The sequence below is a fragment of the Nicotiana tabacum genome, chromosome 6, assembly GCF_000715075.1.
Source record: "Nicotiana tabacum cultivar K326 chromosome 6, ASM71507v2, whole genome shotgun sequence".
Taxonomy (NCBI): Eukaryota; Viridiplantae; Streptophyta; class Magnoliopsida; order Solanales; family Solanaceae; genus Nicotiana; species Nicotiana tabacum.
The window spans coordinates 215,418,237-215,443,671 of record NC_134085.1 but is presented as its reverse complement, the minus strand read 5'-3'; the positions used below and the strand labels follow the sequence as shown (position 1 = coordinate 215,443,671).

Here is a 25,435-nt window from a genome sequence, read left to right as displayed (position 1 = left end):
ACTAAAATCATCAATTCTCATCGAATTCAAGCCTAAGTTCTTCAAAATCTTCCGAAACACGCATTTGATAAAAAACACAACCAAATCACCTCCAAATGACCTGAAATTTTGCACACACATCCCAAATCACCTAACGAAGCTACTTCAACTCTCGAAATTCTATTCCGACACTTGGATCAAAATCTCATCTATCAACCGGAATTCGCCAAAATACTAACTTCGCCAATTCAAGCCTAATTCTACCCCGGACCTCCAAAATCACTTCCGATCACACTTATAAGTCACAAATCATCCCTCGAAGCTAACCGAATCACCGGAATTCACATCCGAGCCCTCTAACTCATAAGTCAACATCTGGTTGATTTTTCCAAACCAAACCTTCCTTAAAGAGACTAAGTGTCTCATTTACTACCAAAACCAATCCAAATCAGCTCTAACACACCAAATACCGATAATGAAACATGAAGAAGCATAAAATGGGTGTAATGGAGCGATAACTCATGAGACAACGTGTCGGGTCGTCACAAATTCTCTAGAGTAGAGCAGCATTACTTGAGATGGTTTGAAAGGGGTTGGGAAATTGACTAGGATATGATTAATGGATTTTAGTAGGGATGAGCAACAACAATCATCAAGATAGTTTGCTATGTTCCAAATATATTCTTTTATTAATAAAAATTGGGGTAAGATCCACCGAAATGGGTAGCCTTAAGCCCTTAATCGGATGTGTGTGGTAACAGGTAAAGCTCGAAGGTTGTTCCTATCTCTATGGGGGGAGATGACAACCCTCTCTCCTTTCTATGAACACATATTCCAAATATAATTCTTGAATCTTCTACATTTAATTACTAGAAAATAGCAAGATCATTTTGTTCTAGGAGAGATGACAGCATGAAGATTTTGATTCAGGAGTTTCTATGATATGTAATTTTATCCCCTTAGATATGAACTTACATAGCTTGCCTAGCAATAATCGATGGACCTACATGATGCACATTGTTTGTTCGTTGATTCCGTAAGGTGATTTTTCTGTTTATCCCAGGTTCGAAGTTGAAAATTTTGTGTCTCTTGTCCTGCACTTATCCACTCGGTTGCAACTTACAAATTGAAGACTCTAAATTGCTCGTTACTGGTGTCCTCTCTTAGGTGGTTTTCTTTTTCACCTTATGTCATATGGACTTTCCTCTTTTTGGTTCTCAATTAAAGCAAGTTTCGTGGACTTATAAGCATACCCTCTTCTTTTTAGACTTTATCCTCATCTGGATGAACGGGCTATAAGTAAGTTACATCATTCAAGTATTGACTTGTCTCCAGCTATAAACGAGGCAATTTCCCAAAAGTTTGCTTGTTATCATTCCAGAGACAAAATTGGCTCGTCTCCAGTGAAATAAGGCAATATCCATTTTGTTCATTTCAGTGGATGTGCCAAAAGTTTACTCATCTATGTATGTTTATTGTAAAAGCTTCTTCTCCTTTCTTTTTTGGGTGTACATTTTTTCAAAAACCTTAGCAGTATTTGCAGAAGTAGCAGACTAGCGTTACAGCATGCAAAATCTCCCTTCGATTGGTGGCAGTGGTGCTTTGTATTTTTTGTATAGATTCTAAAGCATGTCTATAATGCGCTCATATTTTACTCTTGATAGAGTCACTGTGACTTCCATACTTTTGCTTTCTCCAATGACCATAGTTTATTCTTATTTGCGTGGCTACTATGGCAAATCACTTTTGCGCCAACTTACTTGAGATTGTGTTCTTGTGATGACAAATTGGTTTCTCCTAACTCCTAAGAATCAAGAGAACTTCACCTCACTTCTGTTTTGATTTTAGTCTTAAATTTTGTATTGAGTACTGCCCACATTTTTAACACACTCCACTCTCTCAGCAAAAATTAGAAATTTCCAAAGCTTTCTTCAATGGAGGCTGCATCAACTCTTTCTAGTTCCATCACCACCTTCAAACTGTCTCCGTGCCAACCACGCTCTTCTTTATTACCGCCTCCATCAAACTCCCTTCAATTTTCTCCAATAACACTTTCAATCCTTTAATTTCTCATTTTGGCCCAACTCCCAAAAACCCCACCGTCACACCCCTTCGTTGTTCCGCCGCCTCCGCCATACTAGAAACCACCACCATGACTGCCACCACATTCCACGGCCTCTACTACGTCATCGGGGACAATATGGACACTAACCAAATCATCCCCATGGAATACCTAACCCTAGTTCCGTCAAACCCAGACGAGTACAAAAAACTCGGGTCTTACGCGCTGTGCGGATTCCCTTCATCATACCAAACCCGTTTCGTCGACCTAAATAAATTCACATCCAAGTACTCCCTCATCATAGGCGGAGACAAATTCAGGTGCGGGTTGTCGCGTGAGCACGCCTCGGTTGCTTTAGGAGCCGCGGGCGTGGCGGCGGTGGTGACAGAGTCGTATGCGAGGATTTTCTTCAAGAATTCGGTTGCGACAGGCGAAGTTTATCCACTTGAATCGGGAGTGAGGATTTTTGAGGAGTGTAAGACGGGTGATGCGGTGACTGTTGAGCTAGGAGAGAGTTGGTTGATTAATCATACGATCGGAAAAGAGTATAAATTGAAGCCAATTGGTGATGTTGGTCCTGTCATTGAAGCTGGTGGCATTTTTGCTTATGCAACAAAAGCTGGAATGATTCCTTCCCGAGAAGCTTAGTATTTGAAGTGGTAATTGATTCAGTTCACATGTTTTCTTTTAAAGTTTTATACTTTAGGCTTGCTGAAAACAGATGATTATATAATAAATATGGCGTTTGTTGTATTATTTGGAGAAACAAATAGCACCTTTAAAAAGGTGTCTTCTGTTCTGTTATGCCTATTTCAGAACAATTCAATGGATAAACAACATTTGAATTCCAAAATAGTTGGGTTGACTATATGATCCTCAGAGGATTCGTCATACTAATTCATTATAATTAGATTATTTTTGTGTTTGTTGTCAACTTAGCATTGTTCTCCTTTATCCGAGCTAGAGACCGCATTGCTTTGTGACAATGGCGATATAACGTTTTATCAGAAGAAAAAAAAAGGAAAGATGCAAGCTGTGATATGGTGGTTGTTTTATGATTTGGGAAGAAGAATCAGTTATCCTAAAAGGGTATGTTAAAATGCTTTCTTATGCCTATATCAGAATCATACTTGAAAGATGTTTGTCACTGTAAGCACGTGATTTTTGACCCTCCCCGGGAATTTTTACGTTCTTAGCTTAAATATTTAATTTAGGACTAATATAGCTATTTTGACTATTTTTACTTTATTTTTCTCGCAAAAGAAAAAATTACTAAAAAATATATATATAAATTTTAGTTTATGTATCCCTCATAAACTTGAAAAAATCAAAAAATTGCACTTTATTTTTGTACTTTATATAATTTCGAAAATTACAAAAAATATAATTCTATTAAGGTTTTGTAGTCATTTTAATTTGGAAAAAATGCAAAAATATTACTTTATATTTTATCTTTATATAAAAAATGAAAATTACAAAAAATAGTTTTATTAATATTTTGTAGCTATTTTAAATCTTGAAAAATATTAAGAAAATAATAATATAGTTTTGTTTTAAATAATTAGTCTTATTTTAGTAGCTATTTTGCTTATATAGGACTAGTTAAGCAACGTCGTGTTCCTATTTCTCGGGTCCGGGCAAAAGAATAATATTCGGGTTCAAACTACCCGGTTTTAGGCCTAATTTTCGGACCTAGCCCATAATAAACCGAGTCCCTGACACATGGGGAACCCAACCACGCGTGGGGGACATAAGTCTCGAACCCCACCACGCGTGGGGCTCATTTTTCTGGGCAAGCCCATTACAAAACACGGACAAAGGACTTGGAAAAGGGGGACTTTGGAAATTTTAAAGAAAAAAAACGGACAGGGACTTGAAAATTTGGACAAAAGGACTGTTCATCTTCTTCCTCTTTTGGGAAGAAGACCGGAACCCTAGCGACCAACAGCTCCCTCTCCATCCCGTCACCTTCCCCGGCACCCCCACTGTCGACAAACACCCAACCAGCTGCCTCAAGACCACCGTCGAACCACCAGCCACCTTCGTCGACACCTTCCCACCGTGAACCACCATTGTTGCCCGAACCAGTAGCCGTATTAACCACTGCCCAAAAATTCCGATAACCACCACTCTTCCACCAAAGACCAGTCCGGACTCCACCACGTCCAAACGACCACCTGCTCCGACGACACCATCTCTTTCGTCGTTTCGCAACCAGTCCGTCAACCAATCAACCAAACCCTACGGCCTAAAACCTATCTGCAACCCCCCCTCGTCGCAACCAGACCAACTCCCTCCATCGTCGTCCCCCAACGTGAAACCCCCATAAACGAACCCCACTGCCCAAACTACTAGCCCACAGCTGCTCCGTCCACCAGCTCACGACCATTTCTCATCCTCCTAGGTTCATCGTCGACCCCATTGCTGCGTCGGTCGAGCAGCAGCCATTGTTGCTGCTGTTCGTTTTCAGCACGTCCGTCAAACAACAGCTCACGACCACCTGCTACCCAGCCTCGTCGACCACCGGCGTACACCACCAAACCTCCAGCTCGACTTCACTCCACCCCCAGTCTCCCCGTCGTTTCCTCAGGCCCAACAGTGGATCAAACGACCACTGAACACCGTCCAAACACCACTGCTCCAGCTGTGCTATCCAAACGCGACAACCAACCAGCCCATGCTATCGCTGTTCTTTCACTGTCGTCGTGCAGTCCGTTGAGGTCGCCTTTGGTTAGTCGAGGTCCGGTACATCAAGGTTGTTGTCCGAGGTTTCGTCGCAGGTCCAACGCATCAGACGATAATATCAAGTAGGTCATCTCTGTCCGTGTCCTTCATATTTGTTGTTTAGTAATATGTACATGTGTTTTGTTGAAATACAATCCTAGTTCATGCGAATAGTATGCAAATGAGCGAGACATATTCATATGATGTTTGTAAATCACTATTTCTTGTTAATTAACTCCGTATGATATTGAAATTTGGTCGTGAATGCATTTCCTTTGTTCCGTCATGGTAAGTAGTTATTCGGCATTTTATTTCTTCATGCTCAGATTATTGTTATCTAAATGTTTGTCTTAATAGTTGTTTGTACATGCAGTAGCAATGTTAAAATCATAGTAGTAATTTAATCCCGCGGAAAAAATACTCGTTTCATCAAATAAGTTTAATCGACAACCCATGACCTCGCGAAGTAGCAAAGAAATGTAGTCATTTTAGCCTTGTCATTTTCTAAAAAAAAAAAGAGAAAAAAAAGGAAAAAAAAAAGAAAGAAATAAATAAAAAACGAGACTAGCTTCGCCAAATAAATGTACAGATTGCGGAGCCCTCAGTAAATACTTGTTTTAAACTACTTAGAATTCAGGAGGGCCGTTTAGCGAATTTCACGGTCTTCCCAAAATAATAACGCGATAGTCTCTTTAGGCGCGTGTTTAATAGTCTACTTTCCTAAACTAGGGTGTGTATTTCATGCGACCCAAATCCAAATCCCAAAACATCAAATAAAAAATATTTCGGATTGTGGGTGCATTTCATGTGACGCAGTCCAAAGACATGTTTTAAGCGATGTTCACATTCTTTAAAAATAATAATTATGAAAGCGGTAAAAAGTTAAAATTTGCACATAAGTTCATATTTGTATAAAATCAGATAACCAAGCCGAATATAACAGTTGAGCGACCGTGCTAGAACCACGGAACTCGGGAATGCCTAACACCTTCTCCCGGGTTAACAGAATTCCTTATCCGGATTTCTGGTACGCAGACTATAATATAGAGTCATTCTTTTCCTCGATTCGGGATTAAAATTGGTGACTTGGGACACCCTAAATCTCCCAAGTGGTGACTCTGAAATAAATAAACAAATTCCGTTTTGATTGTCCTTTAATTGGAAAAAACTCCCCTTGCGCCCATCGGGTGCGTAAAAAGGAGGTGTGACAGCTCTGGCGACTCTGCTGGGGATTTGGGACCCAGAACCACTGGTTCAGGGTTCAAGAATTCGAGCTTAAAATAATTGTTATAATTGGCTTTATTTATTATCTGATTTTTACATGATATATGCCTAATGTGCCTAAATGATGCTTTTACCGCTTTAATATTATCTGAATTGTGTATATAAAATTGCTGCGAAACCCTTCTTCTTTCTGAGTCTTCTAAATTTATGGTGTACACGTGCGCGTGACCCACCTTTCTGTTAAAGTCATACCAAATAAGACGAAGTTGGGACAAGTAACTAAGCCGGTGAAGCTTCTGTATTCCCGGTACGCTGCCCCCCCTCGGCTCGAGCTGTCCGCTCGGGTAAGCCAGGTCTAGAACAAACACCCAGGTTCTGAACCTAGTATAACAAAGCCACATGCCGGATCCCTAGTAGGAACGTTTATTTGCATCATGTGCATTTGACTTAGGGGACTCAACACAGGGGTTGGGTCCGTCTAGGACAAGCAACCTGAAAATAATAGACCAGCTTTTTGCATCCTATGTGCTACATGTTGTATTTAGTCAAGGGCGAATGAGTCATTTGGTCATTTCCAGCATGGTGTTATTTTAATCAAAGCATGTGGAACATTTGTGGAATCCAAGGAGCCTTGGAATTCCCTATGTCCCCCACGCTTCATTTTTGGGAAAAGCACCTAGGGAACATTTGTGGAATCCAAGAAGTCTTGGAATTCCCTATGTCCCTCACGCTTCATTTTTGGGAAAAGCACATGGGGAACATTTGCGGAATCCAAGAAGTCTTGAAATTCCCTATGTCCCCCATGCCACATTTTTGAAAATATAATAAATATAAAAAATAAAATATATATGTATATATATATAAAAAAAAATGAAAATTCGAAAAAACAAAGATTGTGTATGTTTTCATCATCATCCACAAATTAGAAAATAATGGAAAATAGGAGAAAATAACAGTGTAGAGATATAACTACTTATTGTTAGAAAAAAAAAACAAATGTCCAAGTAGTGTCGAAACTCTGCCGAAATTTTGAGGATATAAAATAAAAAAAAATATATGTCTTATTAGTTTGTTTTATTAAAGCAAAGGAAAAATAGAAAAAATAATCATTGTTTTGTCTTATTTTTTTTCTTTTTTTTAAAAAAAAAACATTAATAGAAAAGAAAATAGTTTGTCTTGCCATAAAAATGAAAAAAAGAGTCTTGATTTTAAAATATGTGTTATTTGTTTGTTTATGAAAATGACAAAATTAAAATAATCCAAAAATATTTTCTCCATTATTGACTTTTTTAGGAAGTCTTTCTAATTGTTTTCAAAAAATAATATAAAAAAAAAACAAATCCGAAAATATTTTGATTCTTTTTTCAAAATTGAAAAGAAAATTCAAAAAAAAAAACACATTTTTGAAAAGCATTTCTTTTATTAAAAGCAAAATTCCGAAAATATTTTCTTCTTCTTTAGAATGAAGAAAAAAAAAAGCAAATGAAAATTCAAAAAATATATCTTAGAAGTGTTTCTTTTAAAAAGAAAATCAATAATAAAAAAAATATTTCCTTTCTTCTTTTAAAGTAGTTCTTTTTCCCGAACTACGCGGGTTTGATTCTCACCGGATGTGAGATACGTAGGCAACCCTCATCGGGTCCAACCCCACCTTTTGCTAAAAAGCCAAAAAAAAAAACAAATAAATAATAATAATAATAATAATAAAAAACATGTCAAAATTTCAATAGAGTCATAAATAAATCAGGTGATGCTGTTTGTCATAAATAGCCAAATGTTCCCGAAAGGGACGCCGGAAGGCTGACTTTGCATAAACAGCCACCTTTGGGTCATTTTTTAAGACTTGGTCCGATTGACCCACACAGCCTTAAAAATCTTCGTCCCCGAGACGTTGACAGGCCGTGTTTGCAGTATTGGGTTTCCTATTTTCGAAAAAAACAATAAAAGAGTCATAACTAAGTCAGGAGATGCTTGTTTGTCATAAATAGCCGAATGTTCCCGAAAGGGACGCCGGAAGACTGACTTTGCATAAACAGCCACCTTTTGGGTCATGTCTAGGAGTTTGGTCCAGTTGACCCACACAGCCTTAAAAAGCTTCGTCCCCGAGACGCTGAAGGGTCGTGTTTTGCAACACCAAGTTTTTATTATAATTTGAAAAAAAAAAGAGTCGACGGTCAGGTGAATACCGTTCAAATTTTGTCATAATAAGCCGAGCCAGCTTCGGCCGCGTCTTAAACCGTTCTTACCGAAATAGCCTTAGAGTATCTTTCAGTTGTCGAAAGGTTATTTTCGTAAAAGAATGGACAAGTTTGTAAAGTGTCAAAATAATCCTCCCCGGCCTCAAAATTCATGTGAAAATTGGAAGGGGCCACATTTGCAAAAATAACTGTTTGGTTGCATTTGTCGAACAGAGAAAGGGAGCTAGCCTTTTGTTTTTGAGTTTATAAATCTCTTGATTAGAATAATGTGGGTTGCTTGAGTTTCAAGTTTGTAGGTCATCTTCAAACCTTTGAAACTCAGTTTGTTCTAATATGAAAATTGAAAAATATTTACTGTTGTTTATCTTTTATTGGTCCGAACTACGCAAGGTCTGATTCATGCGGGGTCATGATACGCAGGCAATCTCCATAAGATTCGACCACACACAAAAAAAATGATGAAAAAGAGAAAAAAAGAAAAGAAAAACAAAGGTAAAAAATAAATAAATAAATATATATATATATATATATATATATATATATATATATATATATATATATATATATATATATATATATATATATATATATATATATATATTGATAATAATAAGGACCGACTGAGTCCATTCTAACATATTTGGTTTTGAATTGTGAAGAAAGTTGAGGTGGTTGGTTTGTGCCTCAAAGAAAAATGACAACTAACGTCGAAGCTGTTACAAGTGCTCCAGAGACTCAGAGTGGGAAGGTTCCTCGTCATGAGTCACAATTTGTGACACAACAAGAGCAGTACCACTCTCCTGAGTATCACTCGTACTCGTTTGATCTTGCTGCAAAAACTGAGAAGCCTGCCCGAAAGATGGTATAGGAAGAGGTGACCCAAAGATTGAAAAGCTTAGAACAATGGTTGGAAAACATACAAGGGCTAGCAGGCCAAAAGAGTGTTGCCTTCAAAGATCTATGTATGTTCCCCGATGTCCACTTGCCGCCTGGTTTCAAGACCCCCAAATTTGAAAAGTACGATGGACATGGAGATCCCATAGCCCACCTGAAAAGGTATTGCAATCAACTGAGAGGGGCAGGAAGAAATGAAAAATTGTTGATGGCTTATTTTGTGGAAAGCCTTACGGGAGTAGCCTCCGAATGGTTTATGGATCAAGACACGTCTCGCTGGTATGTCTGGGATGACATGGCACAGGCCTTTGTCAGACAGTTCCAATACAACATCGACATTCCCCCAGACCGCATTTCCCTTTCAAACCTGAAGAAGAAACCAAGTGAAAATTTCAGGGAATATGCCATAAAATGGAGAGAGCAAGCAGCTCGAGTTAAGCCACCCATGGATGACCATGAGCTAATTACTGTCTTCCTTCAAGCGCAAGAGCCAGATTACTTTCAAAACATGGTATCCGCAGTTGGCAAAACCTTCTCGGAAGAAATCAAAATTGGAGAAATGGTAGAGAGTGGTCTTAAGACAGGCAAAATTATAAGTCAAGCTGTTCTTAAAGCCGCAACTCAGGCTGTCCGGGTTGAGTCAGATAATATTAGCGACACAAATGAGGAGATTGAAGAAATCATGATAACATCAGGGTCTAGAAGAGGTCCCAGGAGAACATCTCAAAGGTATGAGCAGCCTCCTCAGGTTTTCTATGGCTCCCCTGAGCAGTATTATCCACCTCAGGACGCTCAATACTCTGTCGTTCCACCTCAGTATGTTGTCCAGCCACCAAAACACCCCAGGAGGCGAGCACGAGCATCACAAAATCTCCAGAAGTCTCCACAAAATTTTCAGGTGCCCTATAACCCACAGCCAAGCCAATGGTATAAAGGGGAACAAAGGTTGAAAGATAATTTTACACCAATAGGAGAGTCCTATGAAAGCTTATTTGAGAAATTAAAGAATCATGACATGATTGCACCTATTCCTCCAAATCGTGTGGACCCACGTGCAAGAAGCTTTGACCCTTCTAAAAGGTGTGAATACCATTCCAATGCCCAGGGGCACAATGTTGAAAGCTGTCGGGATTTGAAAAGAGAAATAGAAAGAATGATCCAAGAAGGGCGGATTGTGATCAATAACAGTGACATGGAGCACTCGAACCCTATCAAGAACTTGTTGACAGAGGGTGACGATGTTGAAGCGGGTAATGGTCTTGGCAGTATTGATGCAAAGCTCAGTGGCTAAGATGCCAATTTTTTGATAAAGCGGGAGGACGCTTCGTTCCTTGGTCAGCAAGAGAGAAGCTTGTGGTGGCTTATTTTGTGGTCATTTCTGTTGTTCGGATTATTAAGGTTGTAATTGGGATTTTGTCCTGTGTCAAACCTTCTTATCTTTCCATTTTGTCATAGCAGTTTGTTTAAATTTTGTCCAGTTTGTGTTAGGATTTTATTCTGGTTGTTTTGTTTGTTTTATTATTCAAACCATTTCGCCGGTAGTCTAATACAAAGTCGGTCTTTTGTTAGTTCCAGTCGTCTTTTGTTTAGTCCTTTTATCATTTCGTTCAATGCCGATTCTAGGGACATGACATGCGCACACACTTTGGGCCTAGTCTTTAAAGTTAATCATAAAACCCTGGAAAGGCGATCAGACCATTTAAAGAAAATAAGGATGGTTTGAGATTATTCAGAGCTCGAGTCATGTGGAACTGGGGCAAGTTAAGCACAAAGAAAACCGTTAAAAGCAAGATTCGCCAAATTGGCATGAGGGTCGGTCATGATAATGAGAGTGTCGCCCAACGGTGCTTAGAAATGACAAAGGAAAAATAAAATGTTTAACATAATTGTCAAGTCCAGCACCATCAGAAGAGACTACAAATTTAAAGTGTGTTGTTTGCACTTGGCATGTTTTGAAGACTGAAATGACGAAGGCATTTTGTTCTGCTACCTAAACACTTTATCCTTCATTACCCCTTTTGAGCCTTATTTATTTTTCTTTCATACCCCTCGTTCGGAATCAGTAACAACGAAAAAAAAAGAGAAAAAAAAAAAGAAAAATCAACAAAACGACAAAAGAAAATGAGAAAAGAAAAAGAGAAAAGAAAAATGATAACGAAAAAAAGAAAGTCAAATGAAAAAGAGGAATTGGGAACTACGTTTGACCTGATTCCTCAAAGAGGATACGTAGGCGCTTCACGGCTCGGTCATAGTTTTGAAAATGAAAAAAAAATCAGTTAAAATATCCCCAAGCAAGAAACTGGAGCAAAGGTTGCATTTGTTGTAAATAAATCTAATTCCGAAGGTTGTAACTAATAACCCAAAATTAATGTATTTTTTGAGCCTTTTATACCCTTTCTTTCTAGCCTATCCAAAACCCACATTACGGTCCAAAGAAAGACCTTCTGATCAGTCTTCAAAAGATGCCAAGTCAGACAAATGAGAGTCTCACCGGTGAGCATAACATTCTGTTCCACAGCAGAAAGGACTCTGATTCCCAGCGGAAAGAGTCATACCGGCGACACTCCAAACCCCCAGCTGGAAAGTGATACAAATGAGAGAGTCTTATCGGTAAAACCTTCACAGGCACCATAAGGCGATGAAAGCTGAGAGAAAAACCAGAAATGAGAGAGGCTTGATAGTGAAAACCCTTTGGGCACTACAAGTCGAATAGGATTGAGAATCAGATGGGGAATTGCCAATTGAAGATCTGGAAAGACGATTAACGGCGGAGGATAGGCCACATATGCATGTCATGACCATTAGAGTCGGTATCTGCGTTTGATAGGTTTTTATTTATAGTTTCTTTTGTTAAAAGGTCGTCTTTTTCCTTTTGTCCTTTTATTCTGTTCCTTTTATCTTTTTCCTTTCATAGAAAAATTCCCCAATAGAGTCTGTCTGGTCAGAACAAGTATGAAATGACTTCAAAATATGCCATCAGCTTCCCAATTATGCAAGATAAGATCTGATTAGTACATCCAAATGGTATAGTCAGCAAGGAACAAACGCGAAGCCAATGTCAATAAAGATATCCCCAGCAAAAGGGAATTGACAAAAGGATTGACGAGCGTCAAGAGGGATATCCTTGCCAAAACTAAGGTTATAAACCTCCAAGACAAGGCCCGTGAACAAAGCAAGGAGAACAGTGAGCATGATTTGGCGAAATCCATACTAGACTAAAAGGTCGGGGAAATGCCAGTTTCCAAGCTATGCCACAAAAGAAGAGGGATATCCCCAGCAGGAAGGGATTATTCCCAGCACATAATATCATCCCCAACAAGTCGCGGAGCACAGCGCAGTGAAGAAGAAAGGGAAAGCCATCCTAGTAGGAGTATCACAACCAACCACCATGTTTTAAACTAACAAATTTTGTTTGATTTGAAGCAGGTAAAGGAAATGACATTGATGCCAGAACTGCATGCCACAAGGGATATTATCAAACTGGGGCAGAAAATTTTCCTTCCATTTAGAAAATTTTCTGGAAGTCAGGTACCCCCAGCTGATAACATTTTACCCAACAGTGTTATCCCTAGCAGGTAAGTAAATAATTCCCCAACAATGTTATCCCTAGCAGTTGCGAGGAGTCCAACACAAGGTTGGAAAGTCGGTATCCTCAGCGGTTCCTTTCGGGGAAAGGCAAAACGACTCTCAAGGGAGGTAGTCTTCGAAGGAAGAAGCTATGCAAAAAAAAAAAAGAGAAGAATAAAAAGATGATAATGAAAAAAAAGAAAAAAAGGGTAAAAAGTCATCCCCATCTAAATAATCCCCAACAGTTTCGAGGGAGGACAACACAGGTAAGTAAATAATTCAAAAAAAAAAAAAGAAAGCGAAGGTTTCATTAATAGGAGACACACTTCCTAGTTTGAAATCATTAGAGTTCTACCCATAGGAGATGCATTTCCTCCTAAGTTCGTTTTAGTTTCACCCATAGGAGATGCATTTCCTCTTAAGTTTGAGTTTTACCCATAGGAGATGCATTTCCTCCTAAGATTGTTTTAGTTTCACCCCATAGGAGATGCATTTCCTCCTAAGGTAGTTTAGTTTTACCCATAGGAGACGCATTTCCTCCTCGGTTTGTTTTAGTTTCACCCATAGGAGATGCATTTCCTCCTAAGTTTAAGTTTTACCCATAGGAGACGCATTTCCTCCTAAGTTTAAGTTTTAGTTTCACCCGTAGGAGATGCATTTACTCCTAAGTGGTTGTTAAAGATAAAAAAAACAAGACCTAGTCTGACGAACCTTCTCCTAGGACCAAAATCTTAGTCTGATGAATCTTTCTCCTAAGATACCAACAAGAAAAGACCTAGTCTGATGAACCTTCTCCTAGGATCAAAATCTTAGTCTGACGAATTTTCTCCTAAGATAGAGACCTAGTCTGACGAACCTTCTCCTAGGATCAAAATCTTAGTCTGATGAATCTTTCTCCTAAGATACCAAAAAGAAAAGACCTAGTCTGATGAACCTTCTCCTAGGATCAAAATCTTAGTCTGACGAATTTTTCTCCTAAGATAGAGACCTAGTCTGACGAACCTTCTCCTAGGATCAAAATCTTAGTCTGATGAATCTTTCTCCTAAGATACCAAAAAGAAAAGACCTAGTCTGATGAACCTTCTCCTAGGATCAAAATCTTAGTCTGACGAATTTTCTCCTAAGATAGAGACCTAGTCTGACGAACCTTCTCCTAGGATCAAAATCTTAGTCTGATGAATCTTTCTCCTAAGATACCAAAAAGAAAAGACCTAGTCTGATGAACCTTCTCCTAGGATCAAAATCTTAGTCTGACGAATTTTTCTCCTAAGATAGAGACCTAGTCTGACGAACCTTCTCCTAGGATCAAAATCTTAGTCTGATGAATCTTTCTCCTAAGATAACCAAAAAACAAAAAATGACCTAGTCTGATGAACTTTCTCCTAGGATCAAAATCTTAGTCTGATGAATCTTTCTCCTAAGATACCAAAAAGAAAAGACCTAGTCTGATGAACCTTCTCCTAGGATCAAAATCTTAGTCTGATGAATCTTTCTCCTAAGATAACCAAAAAAACAAAAAGAAAAGACCTAGTCTGATGAACCTTCTCCTAGGATCAAAATCTTAGTCTGACGAATTTTTCTCCTAAGATAGAGACCTAGTCTGACGAACCTTCTCCTAGGATCAAAATCTTAGTCTGATAAATCTTTCTCCTAAGATACCAAAAACAAAAAATGACCTAGTCTGACGAACCTTCTCCTAGGATCAAAATCTTAGTCCGATGAATTTTTCTCCTAAGATAGAGACCTAGTCCGATGAACCTTCTCCTAGGATCAAAATCTTAGTCCGATGAATTTTTCTCCTAAGATAGAGACCTAGTCTGACGAACCTTCTCCTAGGATCCAAATCTTAGTCTGATGAATCTTTCTCCTAAGATGCTAAAAAAAACAATAAAAATAAATAAAAAAAAACGTTTGAAAAAAAAAGTCATTTTCCTAAACCCAGGCGCCCACCTGTATAACGAGAGGAATACATGTCAGTCTTTTGCATTACAAGTGTTGAAGTTGGGAGCCCGCCCATAGAACAGAGGAATACATTTCAGTCCTTACATTTCAAGCATTGAAGTTAGGCGCCCACCTGTATAACAAGGGAATACATCCTAATCTAGTGTTTAGTTCACTCTTAGCACTGCATCAGTAGTATCAGTAGGCTACGATTTTGCTAACGACTCACAAACCTTCCCAGTGCAAACTGGGTTAGGAAATTTCATTTGTGTTGTTTGTTTTGGTTGTCAGGAGCCTGCCTGTAGAGCGGAGGTTGTTGTATGCCGAAGACTGAAGAAGTTAGGGGTCCGCCTGTAGAGCAGCGGAACATCGTTCAAAGTCAAGCCGCAACCCATTGGAAGGCAGAAGGCTACGATAGAAGTCCCCAGCACTCAATCCAAGATAGAAGCAACAAGAAGCTCGCCCCAAGAATGCGAGTCAACACTCTGAGGGGGTCAACAAAAGCTAGTCAAAAAAAAAAAAAAAAAAAGAAAAATGAATGAATCCGAAGCAAGGATGTGGAGAACAGATGTGATCTGCTCAAGAACTAGCGCCTACAACTAGCAAGTATCAAGGTTCAAATCCAAAGTCTGTATGAAACACCATTCAAGACTCAAGATCAAGTTTCAGAAGACTTAGAGATAGGAATCCTTGTAACTAATAGCTGATAGGCTTAGTTAGTCTTTTTCAGTTTTCATTTTTGTTGTAATGACAGGACCGCGGACCGGAACCTCAACGGAATGGCACCTCGATCGGCTCTTCACCTCGGTACACTTCACCATCTCTCTCACTCCCGAACTACACGTGGCCTGATTCCTGTATAACCAAGGATATGTAGGCAGCTCAGATACCAGGGCTCGGTCACATTCCCTCCCTTTCCTTAAGTGTAGTCCGTCCAAGTAATGGTCGGGTCAAAAACACGTCTAGTCGTTCTTTGTCGGAAAACTCTTCGTGTTTCCAGTCAAAGAGGGGCAGCTGTAAGCACGTGATTTTTGACCCTCCCCGAGAATTTTTACGTTCTTAGCTTAAATATTTAATTTAGGACTAATATAGCTATTTTGACTATTTTTACTTTATTTTTCTCGCAAAAGAAAAAATTACTAAAAAATATATATATAAATTTTAGTTTATGTATCCCTCATAAACTTGAAAAAATCAAAAAATTGCACTTTATTTTTGTACTTTATATAATTTCGAAAATTACAAAAAATATAATTCTATTAAGGTTTTGTAGTCATTTTAATTTGGAAAAAATGCAAAAATATTACTTTATATTTTATCTTTATATAAAAAACGAAAATTACAAAAAATAGTTTTATTAATATTTTGTAGCTATTTTAAATCTTGAAAAATATTAAGAAAATCATAATATAGTTTTGTTTTAAATAATTAGTCTTATTTTAGTAGCTATTTTGCTTATATAGGACTAGTTAAGCAACGTCGTGTTCCTATTTCTCGGGTCCGGGCAAAAGAATAATATTCGGGTTCAAACTACCCGGTTTTAGGCCTAATTTTCGGACCTAGCCCATAATAAACCGAGTCCCTGACACATGGGGAACCCCACCACGCGTGGGGGACATAAGTCTCGAACCCCACCACGCGTGGGGCTCATTTTTCTGGGCAAGCCCATTACAAAACACGGACAAAGGACTTGGAAAAGGGGGACTTTGGAAATTTTAAAGAAAAAAAATGGACAGGGACTTGAAAATTTGGACAAAAGGACTGTTCATCTTCTTCCTCTTTTGGGAAGAAGACCGGAACCCTAGCGACCAACAGCTCCCTCTCCATCCCGTCACCTTCCCCGGCACCCCCACTGTCGACAAACACCCAACCAGCTGCCTCAAGACCACCGTCGAACCACCAGCCACCTTCGTCGACACCTTCCCACCGTGAACCACCATTGTTGCCCGAACCAGTAGCCGTATTAACCACTGCCCAAAAATTCCGATAACCACCACTCTTCCACCAAAGACCAGTCCGGACTCCACCACGTCCAAACGACCACCTGCTCCGACGACACCATCTCTTTCGTCGTTTCGCAACCAGTCCGTCAACCAATCAACCAAACCCTACGGCCTAAAACCTATCTGCAACCCCCCCTCGTCGCAACCAGACCAACTCCCTCCATCGTCGTCCCCCAACGTGAAACCCCCATAAACGAACCCCACTGCCCAAACTACTAGCCCACAGCTGCTCCGTCCACCAGCTCACGACCATTCCTCATCCTCCTAGGTTCATCGTCGACCCCATTGCTGCGTCGGTCGAGCAGCAGCCATTGTTGCTGCTGTTCGTTTTCAGCACGTCCGTCAAACAGCAGCTCACGACCACCTGCTACCCAGCCTCGTCGACCACCGGCGTACACCACCAAACCTCCAGCTCGACTTCACTCCACCCCCAGTCTCCCCGTCGTTTCCTCAGGCCCAACAGTGGATCAAACGACCACTGAACACCGTCCAAACACCACTGCTCCAGCTGTGCTATCCAAACGCGACAACCAACCAGCCCATGCTATCGCTGTTCTTTCACTGTCGTCGTGCAGTCCGTTGAGGTCGCCTTTGGTTAGTCGAGGTCCGGTACATCAAGGTTGTTGTCCGAGGTTTCGTCGCAGGTCCAACGCATCAGACGATAATATCAAGTAGGTCATCTCTGTCCGTGTCCTTCATATTTGTTGTTTAGTAATATGTACATGTGTTTTGTTGAAATACAATCCTAGTTCATGCGAATAGTATGCAAATGAGCGAGACATATTCATATGATGTTTGTAAATCACTATTTCTTGTTAATTAACTCCGTATGATATTGAAATTTGGTCGTGAATGCATTTCCTTTGTTCCGTCATGGTAAGTAGTTATTCGGCATTTTATTTCTTCATGCTCAGATTATTGTTATCTAAATGTTTGTCTTAATAGTTGTTTGTACATGCAGTAGCAATGTTAAAATCATAGTAGTAATTTAATCCCGCGGAAAAAATACTCGTTTCATCAAATAAGTTTAATCGACAACCCATGACCTCGCGAAGTAGCAAAGAAATGTAGTCATTTTAGCCTTGTCATTTTCTAAAAAAAAAAAGAGAAAAAAAAGAAAAAAAAAAGAAAGAAATAAATAAAAAACGAGACTAGCTTCGCCAAATAAATGTACAGATTGCGGAGCCCTCAGTAAATACTTGTTTTAAACTACTTAGAATTCAGGAGGGCCGTTTAGCGAATTTCACGGTCTTCCCAAAATAATAACGCGATAGTCTCTTTAGGCGCGTGTTTAATAGTCTACTTTCCTAAACTAGGGTGTGTATTTCATGCGACCCAAATCCAAATCCCAAAACATCAAATAAAAAATATTTCGGATTGTGGGTGCATTTCATGTGACGCAGTCCAAAGACATGTTTTAAGCGATGTTCACATTCTTTAAAAATAATAATTATGAAAGCGGTAAAAAGTTAAAATTTGCACATAAGTTCATATTTGTATAAAATCAGATAACCAAGCCGAATATAACAGTTGAGCGACCGTGCTAGAACCACGGAACTCGGGAATGCCTAACACCTTCTCCCGGGTTAACAGAATTCCTTATCCGGATTTCTGGTACGCAGACTATAATATAGAGTCATTCTTTTCCTCGATTCGGGATTAAAATTGGTGACTTGGGACACCCTAAATCTCCCAAGTGGCGACTCTGAAATAAATAAACAAATTCCGTTTCGATTGTCCTTTAATTGGAAAAAACTCCCCTTGCGCCCATCGGGTGCGTAAAAAGGAGGTGTGACAGTCACTATGGCAACTTGTACTTTGAAGAGACCCAAGAGCCTTACTTTGATATACTTTGCTAGATCTTTCATGTTACTAAATTTCAAGGGTTCAACCCATATTTGACCTTATGCATGTCTCACTCAATTCCTTCCCCATCTTCCTCAAACTGTCTTAACAAAGGAACCTAGTCTTTTTATAAAGACCTTCAAAATTATAATTTGGTCCTACAGAAACTTAGATAATGATTCCTCAATAATCTTACAAGGAAAATGAAACTAACTTTAACTATCTATAGTGATTATATTTAGGTGACAATAAGGCAAACACACTATAAAGTAATTGTATCTTCTAAGGAAATTAGTGACTGCCTGATGATTAATAAGGTTTGAACTACATCGAAGGTCGTCCTTGACCAATAATCAAGGTTTAGATGAAACTAGAGTTGATATGAGGAACTGCCAAGTAAAATAACTGCTGACATATTATATCAAATAAAAGTCAAGTTCTGTTGGCATTGGATTCTTAAGAGTAGATCAGCATTACTTGAGATGGTTTGAAAGGGGTTGGGAAATTGATTGGGATAAGCAAGAACAATCATCGAGATAGTTCGCTATGTTTCAAAAAAATATTTTTTGGTTGATAAAGTTGGGGTAAGATCCACCGAAGTGGTAGCCTTAACCGCGGATACGTATGGCAACAGGTAAAGCCCGAAGGCTGTTCCCGACTTCCTGTCCCTATTGGGGGAGACGCCAACCATCTCTTCTTTCTACGAACACATGTTTGATGTTCCAAATATAATGCTTGAATCTTTTGCATTCAATTACTAGAAAATACTATCATTTTGGTCTAGGAGCCATTGACAGCATGAAGATTTTGATTCAGGAGTTTCTGTGTCATATAATTTTATCCCCGTAGATATTAACTTACATAGTTTGCCTAGCAATGATCGACGGACCTACGTGATGCACATCGTTTGTTGGTTGATCCTGTAAGGTGATTTTTCTGCTTATCCCAGGTTCGAAGTTGGAAATTTTGTGTTTCTTGTCTTGCACTGATTCACTATGTTGCCCCACACAACCCTAAGACTCTAAATTGCTCGTTCCTGGTATCATCTCTTATGTTTTTTTCTTTGTCACCTTATGTCATGTGGACTTTCCTCCTTTTCCTTCACAATGAAAGCAAGTTTCGTGGACCTATAAGTATACCCTCCTCTTTTTAGACTTAATCCTGATCTTTTGGAACTTCAGTTATACTACAGGTTTCTGGTGCTTTCTTCCATTAGAATGTCTGAGATCCAAATTGCATTCAATAACCAATGTATGTAGTGTCTACATTTATGCTAATAGCATAATTACTTTGGCACTCTACTAATGATTGAAATATTATCCAATGAGAAATATGATTTATTATCTACGATCCTATGGCTTTGAGTAGTTCTTTTATGCAAGTAATCCAACTTGAGTCCTTTGTCATCTCTGTAATTTGGTTTCCGAGGCATGTTGTTTTGACCATGTTTATGCAATTACAGAATGATAATCTGATAATGGCTGTTTTAACGGGGCCAAGTATTGTCTTCGTCCAAAGCATGCCTTTTTACAGGTTTTCTCAATGCATTGCTAGGTAAATCTCCTAGCAGCACCAACAAGTGGAACTAGTTGAATTATTGGACAACCTTCCTGTCAGTTAAACTCTAGCTTTGGAGAAAATTGATCTGATTCTCTGTTGCAGGGTGGTAACATCTCCAAACATGAGGGACAATCCAAAATTCTTCCTTCAGATAGCAATATTTTTCTTTATAGCATATGTTGTCATTGTATCATCTTTAATCTTAACTTATGTTTGAGCCTTCTTATTTTCTTTTTGTTTCTGTTAATATTCTATATCGTTCTTTGTCACCTTTATTTTCTTTTGGTTTGACCAGCATTTAAATCTTAGTTGTAAATATAGAGTAAATATAAGCAGAGATTTTAGCGTGGCAATGATAGAGTCATGTATGATGTTGGAATTGTATTTTCGATTGACCTTGCTAACTTGTACAGTATCTGCATCAAAATTTCACATCATAGTAGTGGCTTTTCTTGTCTTAGAACTGCATGGTTTGTCCCTGTATTAAATTCAGTATGTTATGGATCATTGAAGAAGGTTCAATACTTGATATCTTTGCTAATTTCTACAAGTGAAACGTCGGGAAAAGAGAAATCTATTATTTTTTTTAAGAATTAACAAACTTCTCCAGTAATTAAGTATTTATAATCCTCACCAACATGAAAGACAAAAATGGAGTTTATAATCACTAAAATTCAACCATTTCAAACATTTAGTAGCTTAAGCAATTAAATGAGATGTTGAGGTGGACCTAGGCATGTTACATGTTTGTTCCTGCGCTCTTTTATGTCGGATGCACTGTTTACTTTTCTTAGACGGTATACATAGATTATATACTGATTATGTTGCTATATAGGGATGTTCATGATTTGGTTTGGGTCCTTTTTTTAAGGAGAAAGAAAACATACTGCATATACAACTTCAACACTATTGCTCGTCGATGGACCAAAAGCATTTAGTGTCTCCCAATGTCTATACTGGTGTTTGGTTATGCTACTACCATTGCTAGGATGGTTATTTGGTTTTAGAAAAAAGTATTCCACGACGCTATTCAAACAAGACTTTGAAATATTTGGCTACATATATTGGTTTATTGAAACATGAGTTCTTATGATAAAATTCTCTTATGTCCTACTACTACTTAACACATACTCAAAAAAGACAGGAGAATATGAAATAAATATAGGGTTAGAGAGAGTAGGGTTAGGTGGACTCTAAAAATGGTGGCACTGGTCCATTAAACTGGTGGCTCGCCTACTTTTCTGATTCATAATAATAAGGCCCAATATCTAATAAGTTATGCCCACATTTTTAACACACTCCACTCTCTCAGCAAAAATTTGCAATCTCCGAAGCTTTCTTCAATGGCGGCTTCATCAACTCTTTCCAGTTCCATCACCACCTTTAAACTGTCTCCGTGCCAACCACGCACTTCCTCTATTACTGCCTCCGTTAAACTCCCTTCAATTTTCTCCAATAACCCTTTCAATCATTTAATTTCTCATTTTGGCCCAACTCCCAAAAAAACCAGCGTCGCACCCCTCTATTGTTCTGCCGCCTTTGCCACACCGAAAACCACTACCACGACCGCCACCACATTCCACTGCCTCTGCTAAGTCGTTGGGGATAATATTGACACTGACCAAATCATCCCCGCGGAATACCTAACCCTAGTCCCAACAAACCTAGACGAGTACAAAAAACTCGTGTCTTACGCGCTGTGCGGACTCCCTTCATCATACCAAACCCGTTTCATCGATTCGGATGAATTCACATCCAAGTACTCCCTCATCATAGGCGGCGACAACTTCGGGTGCGGGTTGTCGCGTGAGCACGCCCCGGTTGCTTTAGGAGCCACGGGCGTGGCGGCGGTGGTGGCAGAGAAGCGAGGATTTTCTTCAGGAATTCGGTTACGACATGTGAAGTTTATCCGCTTGAATTTGAATTGAGGATTTGTGAGGAGTGTAAGATGGGTGATGTGGTGACTGTTGAGCTAGGATAGAGTAGGTTGATTAATCATACAACCGGAAAAGAGTATAAATTGAAGTCAATTGGTGATGTTGGTCCTGTCATTGAAGCTGGTGGCATTTTTTGCTTATGCAAGAAAGGCTGGAATGATTCCTTCCCGAGAAGCTTAGTATTTGAAGTGGTAATTTATTCAGTTCACATGTTTTCTTTTAAAGTTTTATACTAGGCTTGCTGAAAACAGATGCTTGCATAATAAATATGGTGTTTGTTGTATTATTTGGAGAAAAAAATAGCACCTTTAAAAAGGTGTCTTCTGTTCTGTTATGCCTATTTTAGTAAAATTCAATGGATAAACAACATCTGAATTCCAAAATAGTTGGGCTGACTATATGATCCTCAGAGGATTCGTCATACTAATTCATTATAATTAAATAGTTTTTGTGTTTGCTGTCAACTTAGCATTGTTCTCCTTTATCCGAGCTAGAGACCGCATTGCTTTGTGACAATGGCGATGTAATGTTTTCTCAAAAGATGAAAAAAGGAAAGATGTAGGTTGTGTTATGGTGGTTGCTTTATGATTTGGGAAAAAGAATCAGTTATCCTAAAAGGGTATGTTAGAATATTTTCTTATGCCTATATCAGAATCATTTTGTCACTATGGCAACTTGTACTTTGAAGAGACCCAAGAGCCTTACTTTGCTATACTTTGCTAGATCTTTCATGTTACTAAATTTCAAGGGTTCAACTCATATTTGGCCTTATGCATGTCTCACACAATTCCTTCCCCGTCTTCCTCAAATTGTCTTAACAAAGGAACCTGGTCTTTTTATAAAAACCTTCAAAATTACAATTTAGTCCTACAGAAACTTAGAGAATGGTTCCTCAATAATCTTACAAGGAAAATGAAACTAACTTTAACTATCTATAGTGATTATATTTAGGTGACAATCAGGAAAACACACTATAAAGTAATTGTATCTTCTAAGGAAATTAGTGACTGCCTGATGATTAATAAGGTTTGAACTACATCGAAGGTCGTCCTTGACCAGTAATCAAGGTTTAGATGAAACTAGAGTTGATATGAGGAACTGCCAAGTAAAATAACTGCTGACATATTATATCAAATAAAAATCAAGTTCTGTTAGCATTGGATTCTTAAGAGTAGAGCAGCATTACTTGAGATGGTTTGAAAGGGGTTGGGAAATTGACTAGGATATGATTAGTGGATCTTAATAGGGATGAGCAAGAACAATCATCGAGATAGTTCACTATGTTTCAAAAAAATGTTTTTGGGTTGATAAAGTTGGGGTAAGATCCACCGAAGTGGTAGCCTTAACCGCAGATGTGTGTGGCAACAGGTAGAGCCCGAAGGCGGTTCCCGACTTCCCTTCCCTATTGGGGGAGATGCCAACCATCTCTTCTTTCTACGAACACACGTTTGATGTTCCAAATATAATTCTTGAATCTTCTGCATTCAATTACTAGAAACTACCATTATTTTGGTCTAGGAGCCGTTGACAACATGAAGATTTTGATTCAGGAGTTTTTGTGTCATGTAATTTTATCCCCGTAGATATTAACTTACATAGTTTGCCTAGCAATGATCGACGGACCTACGTGATGCACATCGTTTGTTGGTTGATCCTGTAAGGTGATTTTTCTACTTATCCCAAGTTCGAAGTTGGAAATTTTGTGTCTCTTGTCTTGCACCGATTCACTCTGTTGCCCCACACAACCCTAAGACTCTAAATTGCTCATTACTGATATCATCTCTTATTTTGTTTTCTTTGTCACCTTATGTCATGTGGACTTTCCTCCTTTTCCTTCACAATGAAAGAAAGTTCCATGGACCTAGAAGTATACCCTCCTCTTTTTAAACTTAATCCTGATCTTTTGGAACTTCAGTTATATTGCAAGTTTCTGGTGCTTTCTTCCATTATAATGTTTGAGATCCAAATTGCATTCAATAACCAATGTATGTAGTGTCTACATCTCTGCTAATAGCATAATTACTTTGGCACTCTACTAATGATTGGAACATTATCCAATTAGAAATGTGATTTATTATCTACGATCCTCTAGCTTTGAGTAGTTCTTTTATGCAAGTAATCCAACTTGAGTCCTTTGTCATCTCTTTAATTTGGTTTCCGAGGCATGTTGTTCTGACCATGTTTATGCAATTACAGAGTGATAATCTAATAATGGTTGTTCTAACGGGGCCAGGTATTGTCTTCGTCCAAAGCATGCCTTTTCACAGGCTTTCTCAATGCATTGCTAGGTAAATCTCCTAGCAGCAGCAAGTGGAATTAGTTGAATTATTGGACAGCCTTCCTATCAGTTAAACTTTAGCTTTTGGAGAAAATTGATCAGTTGTTTTAATTCTCTGTTGCAGTGCGGTAACATCTCCAAACATGAGGGACAATCCAAAATTCTTCCTTCAGATAGCAATATTTTTCTTTATAGCATATGTTGTCATTGTATTATCTTTAATCTTAACTTATGTTTGAGCCTTCTTATTTCCTTTTTGTTTCTGTTAATATTTGTAACCATCCGACCGGTCGTTTTGAGCTCTAGCACGTCGTTCAGCATTCTGAGGCCATGAACAGCTTCATTTCAGGTATTGTGACTTGTACGTATGGTCGGAATTGAATTTCGGGAAGTCCAGAGTTGATTTGGGAGGAGAATTCTTATTTCGGAAGCTTAAAATTGAAAGAATGAACTAGGATTGGTATTTTGAGTAAATGACCTCGGAATCAGATTCTGAAGGTTCCAGCAGGTTCGTATGATGATCTCAGACTTGGGCATATGCCCGGTTCGGGTTTTGGATAACCCGGAAGCGTTTTGGCGTCTATTGTGGAAGTTAGCATTTTGGAAGAAATTTCATAAGTCTGGGTTGAAGTGCATTTCAATAATATCGATGTCCGTTTGGGATTTCAAGTCTGGGAATATCTCTATATGGTGATTCTGGAGTTGGGAGCACGATCGGAAGTGAATTCGGAGGTCCGTAGGTCATTTTGGAACCATTTGGCTAAAGATAGAATTCGGAGGATTTTGAGAGGTTTGACTGGAAGTTGACTTTTTGATATCGGGGTTGGAATCTGATTCTGAAAGCTGGAGTAGGTCTGCATTGTCAAATATGACTTGTGTACAAAATTTGAGGTCAATCGGACGTGATTTGATAGGTTTAAACATCGAAAATAGAAGTTTGAAATTTTAAAGTTCATTAAGTTTGGACTGGAGGTCGATTCATGATTTTAGCGTTGTTTGATGTGATTTAAGGCCTCGAGCAAGTCCGTAATGTGTTTTAGAACTGGTTGATGTGATTGGTTGAGGTCCTAGGTGTCATGACCCAAAATTCACTAAGGGTCGTGGTGGCGCTGGACACCACTGCCAGGCAAGCCAACTGAAATTCTTAATTAAATCCTTGTTTTAATAATTCTGAAAATACTTCTTTTATGCGATTAAAACAATACATTAGTACATTCATCTGA

General features: G+C 38.8%; 5 pseudogenes; 2 read left to right on the top strand and 3 right to left on the bottom strand.

The window, feature by feature from the left end:
• Positions 1–671: 671 nt before the first annotated feature.
• Positions 672–808, bottom strand: LOC142182427 (U6atac minor spliceosomal RNA; annotated as a pseudogene).
• A 1,105-nt stretch (positions 809–1,913) lies between these two features.
• LOC107790328 (3-isopropylmalate dehydratase small subunit 1-like) lies at positions 1,914–2,689 on the top strand (annotated as a pseudogene).
• Positions 2,690–19,010: 16,321 nt separating this feature from the next.
• Positions 19,011–19,147, bottom strand: LOC142182429 (U6atac minor spliceosomal RNA; annotated as a pseudogene).
• A 2,193-nt stretch (positions 19,148–21,340) lies between these two features.
• Positions 21,341–22,114, top strand: LOC107802985 (3-isopropylmalate dehydratase small subunit 1-like; annotated as a pseudogene).
• A 1,127-nt stretch (positions 22,115–23,241) lies between these two features.
• LOC142182423 (U6atac minor spliceosomal RNA) lies at positions 23,242–23,378 on the bottom strand (annotated as a pseudogene).
• Positions 23,379–25,435: the final 2,057 nt, after the last annotated feature.